At 45.5% G+C, this 16,596-nt stretch overlaps 1 protein-coding gene across 1 annotated transcript in view; it reads left to right on the plus strand.

The window, feature by feature from the left end:
* LOC142575110 (neprilysin-1-like) overlaps nt 1-16,596 on the plus strand; it is a 357,362-nt gene that overhangs the window by 37,605 nt on the left and 303,161 nt on the right. The gene's annotated exons all lie outside the window — the stretch shown is intronic.

The raw sequence follows: 16,596 nt of genomic DNA on the forward strand, positions 1-16,596 counted from the left end.
GCCAAAGCAGGGACCATCCTCTCATTCCAGTCATTGTGCCCGAAACAGGCGATGCCAAAGCAGGGACCATCCTCTCATTACAGTCATTGTGCCCGACCGGCAGCGCTACAACAGGGTGCTACGAGATCGTGCTCGACAGGGTGCTACGAGATCGTGCTCGTCATGGTACTACGGCATCGCTACGACAGTGTGCGTCACCATTAGCCCATTGTACATTCACGTGCTCGTCTTTTGAGGGGTTCCTTCTTGCCCTCAACTGCGAGAGTATAAAAACAGCTGCCCCCGGACGCCAAAAGGAGGGCTCCGATTTCTTCTGCTGAGTAAAGTGCTCTCCCGTCTCTCTACTTCGGTCAAACCTGACCGCCAACTCTTTGCGATGTTAAAATAAACAAGTTGTTTCGTTGTTACCAGTCGACTCATGCTTTGCCGGGACCTTCGGATGCTTCCAGTTGTACCCCAGGCCGCCAGGCCAACGCTACCCTTGGGGCTTGCGACCCAGGTACAACCACGGGCGTCAGCGCCGAGTTCCCAACAGATCGTACCAGCAGTCCGATCCCAAACAACCGTTGCCATCGGTGGGATCCAAACAAGAGGCACACGGCGCTCGATACACGTTTTCGGCGTAGTGTGAACGTGCCATAATGTAGTGGACGCCTGTGCCCCGGGCCTCCTCCCATATACGCTTATGAGATGAGGTAATGTCACATAGTTAAGATATGTTCCCATAGCGGTGATTACGTTTTCCTTTCGCTTTTTGCAGACATTCGTGCGGGAAATTTCGGATGGATGTATACAGGGTGTCCCAATGATCATGCACCAAGATTTAAAAATATGCAAATGTCGTGCAGCTGGACAGAACCAACGTAATGTCGTTTGCCGTCACTTGGAGATGCTCAGATTATTTTTTGCATTCCGCCTAATTACATAATTAGTCTTAAGTAATTGGACAACTTCTCAAACATTATAATTAGATGAAAAGTGTTAACAAGTACACGGTGGAGCAACATGAAAAACTCGCAATAAAGCTTTGTGTTGCTCATTAGGTGCTACACAAATATGTTTTTTTTTCGATAGGGAAAGAAGTCCGCGATTACACGCAGAGTGCCTCGAGCGGCCAGTCGCGGAGCAATTTTGCGTGTATTCGCGGGCTTTTTTCACGCTCAGAAAAACGCTTTTATGTAGCACATATAGAGCACTAGGAAGCTGTATTCGGAGTTTTTCATGTTGATCTTCAGTGTTCTTATTGACACTGTTAATCTAATTATAATATTGTCACGTAGTTGTGACGATGTGACGACTTTTATTGGGCGAACTTGTGCCCACAAAAGCAAGTTACACTCAAAGCTCAGCAATAGCATCGAACATGGTCGGCAATATGATCTGCCGGCCAAACGCGTCGGCTTTTATACACGAGTCATCGATGGTTACAGAGTAATCGGTGGTGCCCGCGTGTCTTCCAGAAAGTTCCACACAATTCGCGTCGCGCATGCAATCAGATTAGACAAGCATCGGAGGTACCAGACGCCTAAAAGCATCGATAACATTCTAGAAAACTTCCGATACATGCGGGCGCGTCTCGCCACGAGCGATAACATTTTTTATACGGTGAAAGAGAGCTCACTAGAAAAAAGATAAACAAGTCCACGTGACAATGCCCCCTCTCAAGAAGCATCTTCCCGATGCTACAAACAGGAGAGTGAAACACAAAAGGACGCAGCAAAGAAACAAAATACAAAGTAACACAGTCCCAGAAAGACAGTCCAAGGTTCAGCTATGTAAAGTCCCCAAGTTCTTTAGCGCTGGTAGAATGGTTTCAGTCGTACAACATGGACTATTTCAGGTCGTGAGCGGCGCCGCCGTGATAGCGAAATGCCATCTGGCACCACCTTATATTCGAGTGCGCCAATGCGTCCGATCACAGCTGCATCGTGTTGACGAGGGGCTTGTACGTCGGGTCGTTAGGCGTCTGGTAGATGCATTCGTTGTTTCCAGCGTTCGTCCGGATGGCGGCGTGTCATTATGTCGTCGAGCAAGTGTCTTCGGCGTCTTCGTCGAAGGCGGAGGATCTTGGTCAGTTCGACGAACAGCAACGGCACTTCTATTAGTTGCTGCTTTTAGCTTTGCGGATATCGGCTGACAGACCGACTTCGTGCTGGGCCAGTGTGTAGACGGCGTTGCGGCGATAGGAAGCGGCCTGGTGACGGCGAACGGGACGGTCGTTCCGGGCTCCCCTCATTAGCGACGAGGTAGTCGGCGTTATCACGAGGGCGTTCACCCTCCTGAGGGGGCGGTGCATTGACGGTTATCCCTCGCAGTCCCATCTCGCGGTAAGGACATCGGCGGTAGATGTGGCCGGCCTCTCTGCAGTGATAGCACAGCGGACGGTGGTCGAGGGCTCGGTAAACGTCAGTCCTCCTTGGAATGCTGCGCGGGGCGATGGGTTGGCGTGCTGGCGGCTGCAGTGGTGGACGACGGAACTGTGGCGTTACCGAGCCCTGGCGCAGGCGCGGAGGAGGAACGCGACGGCGGACTACGGCGGCGTACGTCATCACTTCCGTCTGAGGCTGCGGCGATTGAGGTACTCCGTGCGATTGTTGGAGCTCCTCGCGTACGACGTCGGCAATCGAAGACACTTGAGGACGCGATGAAGGGAGCAAGTTCTGAAGCTCCTCCCGCACGACCGGTCTGATAGTTTCGCGCAGGTCGTCGGTGGCCAGTGATGGAACTCCGGCGTTCTTTGTTGGATTCGTGCGGCGGTTGAATTGCCGGCTCCACATTTCCAGAGTGTTCTCGATGCTGGTGGCTTCGAGAAGAAACACGTCGATGGCCTTCGGTGGGCGTCGTATCATTCCGGCGAAAAGTTCCTCGTTCCTACCATGCATGAGTAGGCGGAACTTCTTCTCCTCGGATGTTTCCAGGTCGGTGGAATAGACGGCTCATCTCCTCTGTGAAGACCGCGATGGTGTCATCGTGCAGCTGCACTCGGGTTTCTAGTAGAGCTTGGGCTTGCTTTCTGCGTACGACGCTTGTGAATGTCTGCAGGAAGCCGCTTCGCACAGATCCCACGTCATGAAGGTGGCTTCTCAATTCTCGAACCATGTTGTCGCTGTTACAGCTGTTAAATGTCATCATCATCATCATAATAGTAAAAATTGGAGGACGCTTAAGCTTCGCCTTCAAGAGTTGAACGCGACAGCGTTCCCGTCGACCCGCCAAGGGGTGTAAGACAATGGGCTACGGCGCAGCGACTACGCGCCCCGCATCGGACGCGGTGAGCGTCGAGCAACGCAGCGTTCGGCGCGACAACGAAATGTGCGCCTGAGCAAGCGACGCACGCCTGAGCCTTAGAAACAGCTCGTTTCTAAGGCAACACCGCGTTCACTAGAGGCGCTTTTGTACCGCTTCGAAGCATCGAACTCGTGGCTCAGTGGTAACGTCTCCGTCTCACACTCCGGAGACCCTGGTTCGATTCCCACCCAGCCCATCTTGGAAGTTGCTTTTTATTTATGAAGTGCCTGCCATGATTTATCGCTCACGGCCAACGCCGCGGACACCGACGCCGACGACACCGGCTTTTCTGCGACACGAGCTCCTTAACGCTATCGCGTTAATAATAATAATAATAATCAACCTGTTTTATGTCCCCTGCAGGACGAAGGCCTCCCTGCGATCTCCAATTACCCCTGTCCTGCGCCAACCGATTCCAACTAGCGCCCGCACATTTCCTAATTTCATCGCTCCACCTAGTCTTTTGTCGTCCTCGATTGCGTTTTCCTTCTCTTGGTACACATTCAGTAACCCTAATGGTCCTACGGCTATCTAACCGGCGCATTACATGACCTGCCCGGCTCCATTTTTTTCTCTTAATGTCAATTAGGATATCGTCTATACCCGTTTGTTCTCTGATCTAAACCGCTCTCCTTCTGTGTCTTAACGTTATGCCTAGCATTCTTCGTTCCATCTCTCTTTGTGTGGTCCTTAACTTGTTCTCAGTTTCTTTGTCAGTCTACAAGTCTCTGCCCCATATGTCAGCATTGGTAAAATGCCCTGATTGTACACCTTCCTTTTCAATGATAATGGTAAGCTTACAGTCAGGAGCGTGCAATGTCTTCCGTATGCGATCCAACCCATTTTTATTCTTCTGTGAATTTTCATCTCACGATAAGGGTTCCCTGTGTTTAATTTACCTAGGTAAACGTACTCCTTCAGAGACTCTAGAGGCCGACTGGCGATCCTGAACTCTAGTTCCTTTGCCCGGCTATTCGTCGTTATCTTTGCCTTCTGCATATTAATCTTCAACCCCACTCTTGCACTCTCTCTGTTAAGGTCGTGTTAGTGTTAAGGTCATTTGTTGTAACTGGTCTGCAGTGTTGCTGAATAGAAGAATGTCATTGGAAAACGGAAGGTTACTGAGATATTCGCCGTCGATCTTTACTGCTAAGCCTTCCCAGTTTAACAACTTGAATACTTCTTCCAACCCCGCAGTGAATAGCATTGGAGAGATTTTGTCTCCCTGTCTGACCACTTTCTTTATACGTATCTTCCGGCTTTTTTTATGTAGAATTAAGGTAGCTGTAGAACTTCTGTAGATATTTCCCAAGGTATTTACGTAAGCGTTCTCTACTCCTTGATTATGTAATGCATCTATGACTGCTGGTATCTCTACTGAATCAAATGCATTTTCGTAATCTATAAAAGCCATATAGAGAGGCTTATTGTACTTTGCGGATTTCTCGATAACCTGATTGATGACATGGATGTGATCCATTGTAGAGTACCCCTGCCTGAAGCCAACCTGTTCCCTTGGTTGACTAAAGTCCATTGTTGCCCTTATTCTATTGGAGATTATTTCGGTAAATATATTATTTAATACTGGGAGTAAGCTAATATGCCTAATATTTTTCAGTTCCTTACGTCTCTCTTTTTGTGCATTTGTATAATGTTTGCATTCTTCCAGTTTTCTGGGACCCTTGCAGTCGATAGACATAAAGAGCCGCCAGTTTTCCAAGCATTACGTTTCCTCCATCTTTGATTAAATAGACTGTTTTCCATCTTTTCCTGCCGATCTTCCTCGTTTCATGTCTTTTAGGGTCCTTCTGACCTCATCGCTAGTTATAGGAGGAGTTTCTGTATCCTGTTCATTACTGTTTGTAATTGAGGTATCCTAACTCCTCTGGGTATTGTACAGGTATGTATGTATGTATGTATGTATGTATGTTTATTTGGCCATATTATATACAATATGCCCTCGAGGTGAGGCTAAAGGAGGTAGACCAAGCATACCTCCTGACAAGGCCTACACCCCGATCACACATCATGGAAACGGGGGCCGAATGGACAAAAGAAAAAAAACAAAAAAAAACAATGAGCAAGCATGATCACAATAGAAAAATAGTTAATGATAGACAGTAATAAATATCAATTAATAATAAACAAAACATTATACAGAATTATACAGAACAAAACAAGTATACAGAATTAGCTGAAATTTAACCGGGGGGGAAAGAATCGTCAGTTTTTTCTTAAATACAGACACACTATAACTTTCTAAAGCAATCTGAGTAAGAGACTGGTAGGCATTACACCATGTTATAATTTGATAATCGGTTGTTTGTTTACCATAATTTGTTCTGGGTCTTGCAGTAGATAGGGCAACGGAACGTAGACCATACGCAACGTTTCTTGAATTATAAGTATTAGAAAAAGAGTTAAAGTCATGCTTAATTTTATAAAAATGTGAAGAGCCAAACTAAAATTGTATAAATGAAAGAAATTGCGAACATGAAATGTTTCGTAAAGATTTGCTTCAACAGATGAACTTGAACTTAATAAACGTAGAGCTCTTTTCTGGAGAGAAAGCAATTTGTGTGAATCAGTTTTGTTGCATGTACCCCACACTAGGTTGCAATACACCAGGTGAGACTGAACAAGGGCAAAATATAACTGTTTTTTAACTTGTAGTGGGAGGAGATGTCTAACACGATAAATAACATAAATAGATCTGGCCATTTTTAGTCTAATGTAGTTTATATGATCACTCCAACCCAAGTCGCTACGAAAAAACACACCAAGGAACCGGCAACTATGAACTTGCTCGATGTTAGTCATTAAAAAATAGTTTGATGTGATGATCTAATGGTTTGTTTTTTGGATGGAAGAGCATAAACTTTGTTTTGTTTACGTTTAATTGAAGTTGATTAACATAGAGCCAAACCGCTAACTCCTCAAGCCAGATATTACATTGGTGTTCAATTACTTGGAGACTGGAGCCGGAAAAAAAGACATTAGTATCGTCAGCATACATTAGGAGTTAATGGAATGTTTACAATGTCATTAATATAGAGAATAAATAAAAGTGGTTCCAGAATTGAACCCTGAGGGACACCGAATTTTATCATACCAAAACTGGATTTTACATCATGAATCTGAGTGTACTGTATCCGTGCAGTTAGATAACTTTCCAAAAGTGAATTTGCCACTCCACGGATCCCGTAAGTCTTTAATTTGTGGAGCAGTATTGTATGTTGCACAGAATCGAAAGCTTTGCGCAGGTCGAGAAAAATTCCAACAGAAAAAAGCTTAGTTTCAAAATTGTTAATTATAGAGTTTTTAATATCTAACAGAGCAGATTCTGTTGATTTACCGGCCTGAAAGCCATACTGTTGGGGGCAGATAAGATGTTTAGCTTGTAAGAAATTGTTTAGTCACCTATAGAGTAAACGCTCAGCTAACTTCGAAAACAGAGGCAATACCGAAATAGGACGGTAATTATTTGGGTCATTTTTGTTGCCTCCTTTGAATAAAACGGTAACGCGCGCGATTTTTAATTTGCTAGGGAATACACCAGAAAGAAGCATTCTGTTACAAATATGCGTAAGAGGGCCAGCAATAATATTTACAGCACATTTGATAGGAAAAGCAGCAACTTCGTCATCTCCAGGTGAGCAGGTGTTCCTGAATGAATTATTAATAGAAATAACTTCATCCACTGAAGTAGGGGACAAAAATATAGATTCAGTACTGCAAGAGGGTAAGTATGAGTCAACAGACCGAGTTGAATGACAACTAGCAGAGGGTCGGTATGCTCCGGCAACTAAAAAGTGTTCATTCAGCATATTGGCAAGTGAAATTCCAGCATAATTCACCCCATTGACTTTCAGCTCAGAGGGAAGACAGTTCTTCCTGTTCCCTATAATAATGTTAATACCTTGCCAAAGTAATTTAGGATTGTGTAAGATTGACGAAAACTTATTAATATAGAAAAAAGATTTAGGTTTCTTTAGATCTGAGTTTAATTTATTTCGAAACTTCTTAAACTTAACTAAGTCATCCGGGCATCGCGTTTCCAAAAAACGAGAGAACATTTTGTTCTTTTCTTTAATTTGTTTCAAAAGTGCTCCTGTCATCCATTCTTTTCTAGCCTTTCTATGTTTTTTTATAGTTTGAGTTGGGAACGCAGCGTAATAGCATTCAAGCAGCTTCTGAATAAATATATCATAAGCACGGGACGAGTCATTTTCACCATATACATCTACCCAATTAATTGTAGACAACAAGTGACAAAATCTGGAGATGCTCTTTTCATCATTAACTCTACGAGCGTGAACGCGTTTATTCAGTTTGGTCGTATCAGGAAAAAGTATAGAATTCTTCAGCTGTTTTTACTGTATCTTCGAAATTGCTGATGATATTACCCTGCTTATCTTTTAGTGCATACATCTTGGTTTGTCCTATGCCAAGTTTTTTTCTTACTGATTTCAGGCTGCGTCCATTTTTTACGGCTTCTTCCGTCTTTCTCTCGTTATAGGTTCGGATATCACTTATTTTCGCGTTGTTGATCAGTTTTGACAGTTCCGCGATTTCTATCTTATCTCTTGAGTTGTACACTTTCATTTTTTTTCGTTTCTTTATTAGGTCCTTTGTTACTTGGGAGAGCTTGCCTACTGGTTGCCTTGATGCCTGGCCTCCCACTTCAACTGCTGCCTCTGAAGCCAACCTATTTACAGTTTCTTTCATTAGCTCTATGCCATCATCATCTCTCTGTTCTAAGGCTGCATATTTTTTTGCAAGTACCAGCCTGAATTTGTCTACTTTTACCCTTAATGTCTCACGGTTGACTTGTTTCTTCTTGACCAATTTTGCTCTTTCTCTCTTCAAATTGAGGTGCACCCTAGCCCTCACTAACCTATGATCACTGCACTTTACCGTACCTATCAGTTCTACATCCTGCACTATGATGGTATCAGCAGAAAGTATGAAGTCAATATGATTTCTTGTTTCACCATTAGGGCTTTTCCGGGTCCACTTTCTGTTACTATGTTTCCTGAAAAAGGTGTTCATTATTCGAAGCTTATTCCTTTCTGCGAATTCTACCAGCAGCTCTCCTCTAGCGTTTCTAGAATCGACGCCGTAGTTGCCAATAGCCTGCTGACCCACCTGCTTTTGCCCACTTTTGCATTGAAGCCACCCATTACTACTGTATATCGAGGTTGCACTTTTCTCATCGCTAATTCAACTTCTTCATAAAACGCCTCTACTTTCTCATCGCCGCGACTGGATGTTGGAACGTAGGCTTGTACTACCTTTAATCTATACCTTTTATTAAGCTTGATTACGACTACAGCTACCCTCTCATTAATGCTGTAGAATTCGTCAATCTTGCCCGCTATGTCTTTATGGATTAGGAATCCTACCCCGTATCGCTTCTTATCTAGGAGACCTCTATAGCAGAGGACATGTACGTTATTCAGCAATGTGTAAGACTCAGCAGTTTCTAGTCTCACTAAGGCTGATGATATCCCAAACAATGTCTGATAATTCCTCAAAGAGTCCTGCTAAGCTAGCCTCACTCGAGAGGGTTCGGGTGTTAGACATTGCAACTGTCAGTTTCCATTGGCGGCCGGTCCGGATCCAGAGATTCTTAGCACCCTCCTGCATTACAGGTCTGACCGCCCCTTGGTCATATTCTCTGCAGCTGCTGGGGACTGAGGGCCATTCGGTAATCGAGTGAGTGAGGTAATTGAGCGACCCTCTGATACGTCTTAAGCCAGCTTTCCGGGTCCTCGAATGTTGAACCGCGAAACGTCGGTTGCTCTCTGGGCTGCTGCAGCACGATCGGTGTTGGCGACACTAGGGCTGGCATTGAATAAAGGGAAAATCAGACATATCTGATTTTCCCTTTATTCATTACTTCTCTCCACCTTGGGGGTTTCCGCAGAACTACTACGTCAAACACTTGCCTTTGCTTCGTGTTGTCGACAAATTCGACTTCGCCCTCCCATCTGCTAGCCGCCTGGTTAACGCAGATGGTAGAGCGGCTGCCCCGGAAAGGCGGTGGTCCCGGGTTCGAGTCCCGGACCAGGACGAATTTTTCTTCAACTATGAGGCTTTTCTTTCGAGGAACCCGTATGGGTTTCCTTTGTAGCAATTGCTACTAACGGGTGGATGTCTGATTTTCCCTTTATTCATTACTTCTCTCCACCTTGCGGGTTTCCGCAGAACTACTACGTCAAACACTTGCCTTTGCTTCGTGTTGTCGACAAATTCGACTTCGCCCTCCCATCTGCTAGCCGCCTGGTTAGCGCAGATGGTAGAGCGGCTGCCCCGAAAAGGCGGTGGTCCCGGGTTCGAGTCCCGGACCAGGACGAATTTTTCTTCAACTATGAGGCTTTTCTTTCGAGGAACCCGTATGGGTTTCCTTTTTAGTAATTGCTACTAACGGGTGGATGTCTGATTTTCCCTTTATTCATTACTTCTCTCCACCTTGCCGGTTTCCGCAGAACTACTACGTCATAGGGCTGGCATTGTAAATGCTATCGTGGCCGTGTACCTCCTGGTCTTCTCAGTCAAAAGTCTGTGCTCCGGGGGTAGCCTTTGCAGCCTGCAGCTAGATCGCTGGCCTTTGACAACGTTGGTGTTGTCTTAGTGGCTGGGGCTTGGCTCACGGCTTTGAGGGGGCGTTCGCTACAGGAACGTACTAGCACCTTCACCAGATGTCACGTAGTATGACGGTAAAGAAGACAGGAGCTATACTGTGAATGACGAAACTGGCTTTTGCTGAGGGAACTTGTGCCCCCAAAGCAAGTTACACTCAAAGCACAGCGGTAGCGGTGAACACTTACCAAGGAAGCTGCAAAGTAAATGGAGGGAAAGCGTACATGTGAAGCTAAGCTCCGCTGTCGCTTGCTTGTAAAGAAAACTTGTGGTTATGGCGTCGAAAACATTTTTTGTATCAGCCCACCAATCATGGAGCATGTACTGGCAGGATGGCAAGCAGACACCGAGCAGACGACATGACGCAGATGAACACATCTTGAGGTGTATTCAGCCTTCCTGTTCGCTAATCCGCCGCAGCTTTCCCAGTGCTGCAAGCAACTATTGAGATGGAGAACAGCTGGCAGGGCATATTGTTAGCGTGAAAAGTTGGGCAGCAGCAGAGAAGGCACTTTGTTGTGTCTTCACATGCGCAAGAAACTGTATGCGGCGCATTTGCATAGGTAACATTACAGCACATCACACTTAGCATAATATGAGTAATTGCAATACGTGGAGCAGTGGTACAGCTTCTAAGCTGTTCCCTAGCTTCCCCTCTTCATAAAGTGCGAAATGTGCAGAGACAACTCTGGAAGCAAACGTGTACAAGGTAAGCAATCTGGTTTTATACAATACCTAGCTATATTGATATGCATAAGAGTATAAGCGACCAGTGACACTTCTGCAATGATTATTACTTCAGAGCACATGCAATTGACAGAAAAAATCGCGGATGCTTACGATACTCTCTAATGCGAAATTTGTGTGCTATACGTGTTGTAATTTTGCAATATATTGGCTGGCGTGGACAACCAGTCTCGTGCGGCGCGTCGCATACGGGGCAGGGTGGTGCCATTGCCTTGCTAATCTGGAGATCGCGTGAGCCAGCGCATGGGTGACGCATGGACGCGATTCACAGAAGCTGCCGCCGACGAACCTCTCAGAGGATGCTTGCTGCTCTGGCGCCATCTTGTAGCTGTCGTCGCCACACTGACAGCGGAAACTGTCACTGACAGTTTCCGATGACAGCGGAAACTGTCAGTGAAAACGCTGAAAGTTTGAAACTACGCATTGAAGCGACAGCTGTAGCTTCAACGCGCACGAAACGTCGAACGCACTGCGCATACGAAGCCACCGGTGCCACGCGCACTCTGCAAAAATCGCAGACGGCTTTGACGATGAGGTTCGCGCGTGCGCGCACTTTAGCCACGTCGCAGACCATTTTCAACATGATGATAGTGATCTAAAGAAAGGAAAGACGCTTGATTCTGCAACCAGTGAGGGCCCACGGCGAAGCGTCGTCAGGGGAGAGAGAGTGGGAAGTGAAAGATGATAGAGAAAGAGGGAGGATGTGGGCTTAATAGACTCCACTATGCGCAACAGGTGACAGTCCTCAGTAAAGTTGCCAGCGTTGTAGCGGGCGCTTACAGGGTCTCTATTAGAGTGGAATTGATAAGCCCCAGCAGGCTTCGCAGTGCAGGGAGCTGGGGACACACCGGGAACAGCAGGTCAGTCTCTGTGGCCGCTGGAAGGCCATGGCGTCTGTAAGTGTGGATCACTATGGAGCGTTCCTGCGCGAAGGATGGGCAGGCACAGAGAAGGTTCTCCAGAGTCTCGGGGTCCCCGCACCTCTTGCATGCAGGTGACGTTGCGCGGCCCTTGCCAATTTGAAGACACACGAGCGCCGGCAACGCGTTCCTACGACGTCCGACAAAGGCGTCTACTACGGCGTCCGCGATTCGCGTTGTCAACGCCGTAGTAGACGCCGTGGTTGTCTCCACTTTGTACGGAGCGGCGGGTGAGGACGACATCGAGGTGCGGTAGCAGCTGCCGAAGAACGCCCCTCCTCCCTCGCCTCACTCCCCTGCCTCGCGCGCCACAGGAGAGGGTACGCACCCGGGCTGCGTTTCTCGCTGGCGCACGCGGGATGGAACCGAGTTCGCCGGCTCACCCTCACACGCTTTCACTCATACGGAACCTAACAGCAATGGCAGAAATGCGCCTGGAGTGTCCATATAGTTGCTATTGCAATAGAGGAGAAGCTGTGGACTCCTGCAACATCAAGATGACCCCATGTGCCATCTCATTGGCCATCTGCAGCACTCAGCAAAGAGATTAGCTTAATCACTGACAATAGAGGGTGTGGGTAGACTGAAAAGAGCATCTTTGCACATGCGAGTAGGCTATATGTATGCCTCATTTTCTGAAAAATAAAACAGTTGTTTATTTGCACGACGCTCTCGCGTCTTTTATTTTTTACTTGAGTCCTGTCCCTACGCCACTTTGTGCAGCATTGTTAATTATGTTGAAAGAAGTAGCCCACTGCGTAATTTTTGTTGATTACGTGAAATATGCTTAGAGTGCAAGTTTATGCGACACTCGTTTTTTGTTATCCACATGGGGTATGCAATATTAGAGGTGTGTGAATAGTCATTTGTGAGACGGAATCGAATACTGCCAGAAGCGAATCTAATAATTTTCTAAAAAAGGAATAGCTGTTATCACAGTTATTATAAACTAATGTTCACATCCCAGTATTTGTGAAGTTAGCAAGCTTGTGTCATTATATAGTACGTCATGAAGTATTGTATTTGAAAAACACAAATGGAGCATTAGGAGCCCACGGCTAGTTTCTTCGCATGCACAGGACTCTTCAGATAGCGCAAATAACCACTGTACAGCTTGTAAAGAGTGGCTACCTAAGCGACGTAGCCTGCTCCACTACGCAAGTTCTTATGTTTTTTGGCCATACTATGCCCGTCGCAGTGAACATTTACCTTACTTTGTTGAATGTTTATGCGGGTGCAGTTGCCGTTTGGAAATACTTGAAAGGTATGAAAGAAATATTCACATTTACAAAAAGTGACTACTAAATCGAATAGGGCACTATTTGATGCATCATTCGAAAGTTGCAAATATATTATATTCGCACATCCCTATGCAATATCGACAGCATCAAATATTGGTTTTGACGCTTACACACACACGGCATGCTCTAGCTGCCAACAGAATATCATATATCGACTATGCCAGTTTTTTGTCGTCTTCGTACTTTGATGCGTACGTATGGCTTTTTGTCAAAAAAGACAAATTTGTCAAGAATCAGAAAGAAGTATTTAGCTCTCGCACATAATATGCTGATCATGCCGTGCAACTGGTGTTGGCAGAAACAGTGTGTGTACTCTGACACTAACGAGAAACAAGAAGTTGAATTCCTTGCATACGCAACACCCCTCACATCTCTCAATATAAAACTCTATACTACGCCTAATCTAGAACTCTACATCAGGATTTCTGCTGTTCACACCAATGTCCACATGTCAAAAATGTAGAGTTCCCAAAATTTGCGTTCATGAGAACAGTGCGCAAGCGTGTGGAGATTTCAGCCCTTGTGTACGGATGTAATTTTTAAGCTGTTCCTTATATTTCTCTCACCGACTTCATAGCATCACTCATCATCATCTCATCATCTCATAGCTTCATAGACTTATCACTTCATAGCAGAGAAATAACTTCTGAAAAGCAAACAAGATACGTGAATGAGGCAGAAAGGGCCGAAACCAAAACTCGCCCGCAACGCTTATGCATGGTTCAATTCAGTGAATATATGCACATTGCATAAAACGAACACTTATACGCCTAGCGCCACTGCGACATATTGCACGTACACATCACAGTACCCTTCGTAAAACTAAGAGCCCTAGCACTCGAACATACTGTGCCTGTTCGCGGTCACCAATGTGCATCGCAGCCCGCAAAACAGCTCACATGAGGCAAGGCACAAACAACCCAGTACGATTGACTGCGATCACACGATAATGAAGCTCATCGCTACGCATCGTATCATCACTTCTTAATTACGAGCCAGCACTGCAGAAACATACAATCTTCGCAGCGATGAAACGCGCGCACACAATACCTACGAACACTATACGCTGAGGTGGGCGGTCGGAATCTTTTAGTTATGGCGTGTACCAAACATGGGTCATGCTTAGAATGCATGTGTACGCGATGGCCTTGGCGTTTGTGATGCACACGCAAAAAACGACCCAAAACACACTGAATCGGCGACTTCATCCCTTCCGACCCTCGAGTAATTACAACACAAATCCGTCTGTTGCCTTTGGCGATCGCACATACTGAAGAGGTCAGGAAGGGTACAGCGGTTTGCTGTGTTGGACAAATATCTTTGCAGGTGCTGAATAGCTCGTGCAATGATCACACACAGACACACACGCACACACACACGCAAATGTCGCCAAGGGCCTTGCACTGCGCTTCACTTCGCACCAGCGCCATGTTTGTGCAGTCGCTGCAGGCAGGCAAAAGTTCACGACCGCCCGTCCCGAGGACAGCGCGGCCATTGATGGCCGACCGTCCGCTTGTGGCTTGGCTTGCGGCCATGTGCGGCTCGAACGTAAATCGGCCCTTAAGGCCTGCTTCGCCTCCGCCGCGGGTAGGCCCGGCATTGCGCTATCTTCAGTATCGGCCCACGTATGAGGATTGCTTAAGAGGAAGCTTTAGCTCGTGACCCACTCCGATGCGGCCTATTCAAATACATGTAAAACGCAAACACGTTTTTCTGAGAAAGCCCGGGACCGATTTTAATGAAATTTGTTGCATTTGAGAGGGAAAGTTAAATTCTAGTGACTGTTGCAAGCGAAATTTCGATTTAGGGCTTGGATTTTGTTTAAAGAATTTTCAAATATTTGACCGTTTGAAAGAATAGAAGCACAAAGTTTACAAATTCAAAGCTCGGCATCAAGAACAGATATTGCGGTTCTGTAAACGGCATCCATTAGATCATTCAAAGCGGACAAATTCGATATCTCATTTCACATATTATGTTAATTTGTTACGTCGTTTACAAGGGTTTTGCAAAGGCTGTATTTCCATATTATTAAATTTTTTTATATTCATGTGTAACATATCAATTTTGTCCGCTTTAGATGTACTATTAGTTGCAATTTACATAATTGTATTATAATATATCGTTGTTGAGTTACAGAGTTGTAAACTTGATAGTTTCATTTCTGTAAATTTTCAATTTTTGCTAACTTTTAATAAAAGATTTACGACCTAACTCGGAAATTCTAAACAGTCACTAGATTTTAGTTTTTTTCTTTTATATGCTACAAACCTCGTCAAATTTGGTGCGGTGGTTGCCGAGAAAATCGAATTCTCCTTTTGCATGTATTTATATAGGAGCACCCGAGCTAAAGCTCCACCGCGGCTCCACCTCCACCTCCACCTCCACCGCGGCTCGGCCCACGTATGGGGAGCTTTGTGTCTAGACACGGACGCGATCACGCAGGGCCAAATTCCGGTAGTGTTTTCCGCTCCTCAGAGACTGTCAATGTTGTGCAGCCGTATTTGTAAAGCAAGTAAAAAACCAGATTGTGAAAAGAACCACGCGAAGTTTGTAGATTGCAGCGTCGGTGTGGTTTATAAGATGCCCTTGTCATGTGGCAAAGTGTATGTAGGGCAGTCAGGCCGCTGTGTTAACGAGCGCCTTAGAGAACATGAGCGATCCATACCAACAGGCACAGGTTCCCATTTGGCTCAGCATTGTAAAATATGCAAGTGCAAACCCATGTTTCGTGATACCACGATTTTGAAAAAGAGCCGTGACACCACCGCCCGAGAGTTATCGGAAGCATTCTTCATTCAGTCATTGGGGTCACAGTGCAGTAGTGTGCCTTCGTTAACCTTGTACAGCGCTGAATTTGGTTTTCTGGATTCTGTCGCATGAGTGCGCTCTTGGGATCGGATGTTGGTAGCTCCACCGCTTGGTGCTCACTGCGCATGTGCCTCTAGTTTCAGCTGTTCTATAAAGGAGTGACGCAATAAAATAAGGAAGCTTTAGGTCGAGTGCTCCTATCTAAAAAATGTAAAAGGAGAATTCGTTTTTCTCGGCAACCACTGCACCAAATTTGGTGAGGTTCGTTGCATTTAAAAGAAAAACTTAAAATGTAGTGACTGTTGCTTTCGAATTTTCGATTTAAGTCGTCAACGTTTTTGCAGAAAACTGGCAAAAACCGCAAATTTTTAGATAACGAAACTATCGAGTTTACAACTCCGCAACTCAGCACTGAAAAATGACATCACAATTCTGTGATTTGAATCGAATAGTACATCTAAAGCGGGCGAAATTCATATGTTGCACATGAATCTGAAAAAATTTTGTAATGTGTAAATACATTGTAGCACAACCCTTGTGCACCACGTAACAAACTCACATAATATATACACCGACATACCAAATTTGTCCGCTTTGAAAAAACCGCGATATCTGTTATTGACGCCGAGCGACTAATTTGTAAACATAGTGTTATTTTTTCTAACTTTCGAATTTTTGGCAATTCGTTCAATGAAATTGAGGCCCTAAATTAGAATTCCGCTTCCGACAGCCACTAGACTATAACTTTCTCTGTCAAATGCAACAAATTTTATTAATATTGGTCGCGGGGCTATCTCGGAAAAGCGTTTTTGCGTTTTACATGTATTTGAATCGGCCGCGTCGGAGTTTGGCCCGAGCTAAAGCTTCCTCTTAATAGCTTCGCT

This window comes from Dermacentor variabilis, chromosome 3, assembly GCF_050947875.1.
Source record: "Dermacentor variabilis isolate Ectoservices chromosome 3, ASM5094787v1, whole genome shotgun sequence".
In the NCBI taxonomy this organism is placed as follows: domain Eukaryota; kingdom Metazoa; phylum Arthropoda; class Arachnida; order Ixodida; family Ixodidae; genus Dermacentor; species Dermacentor variabilis.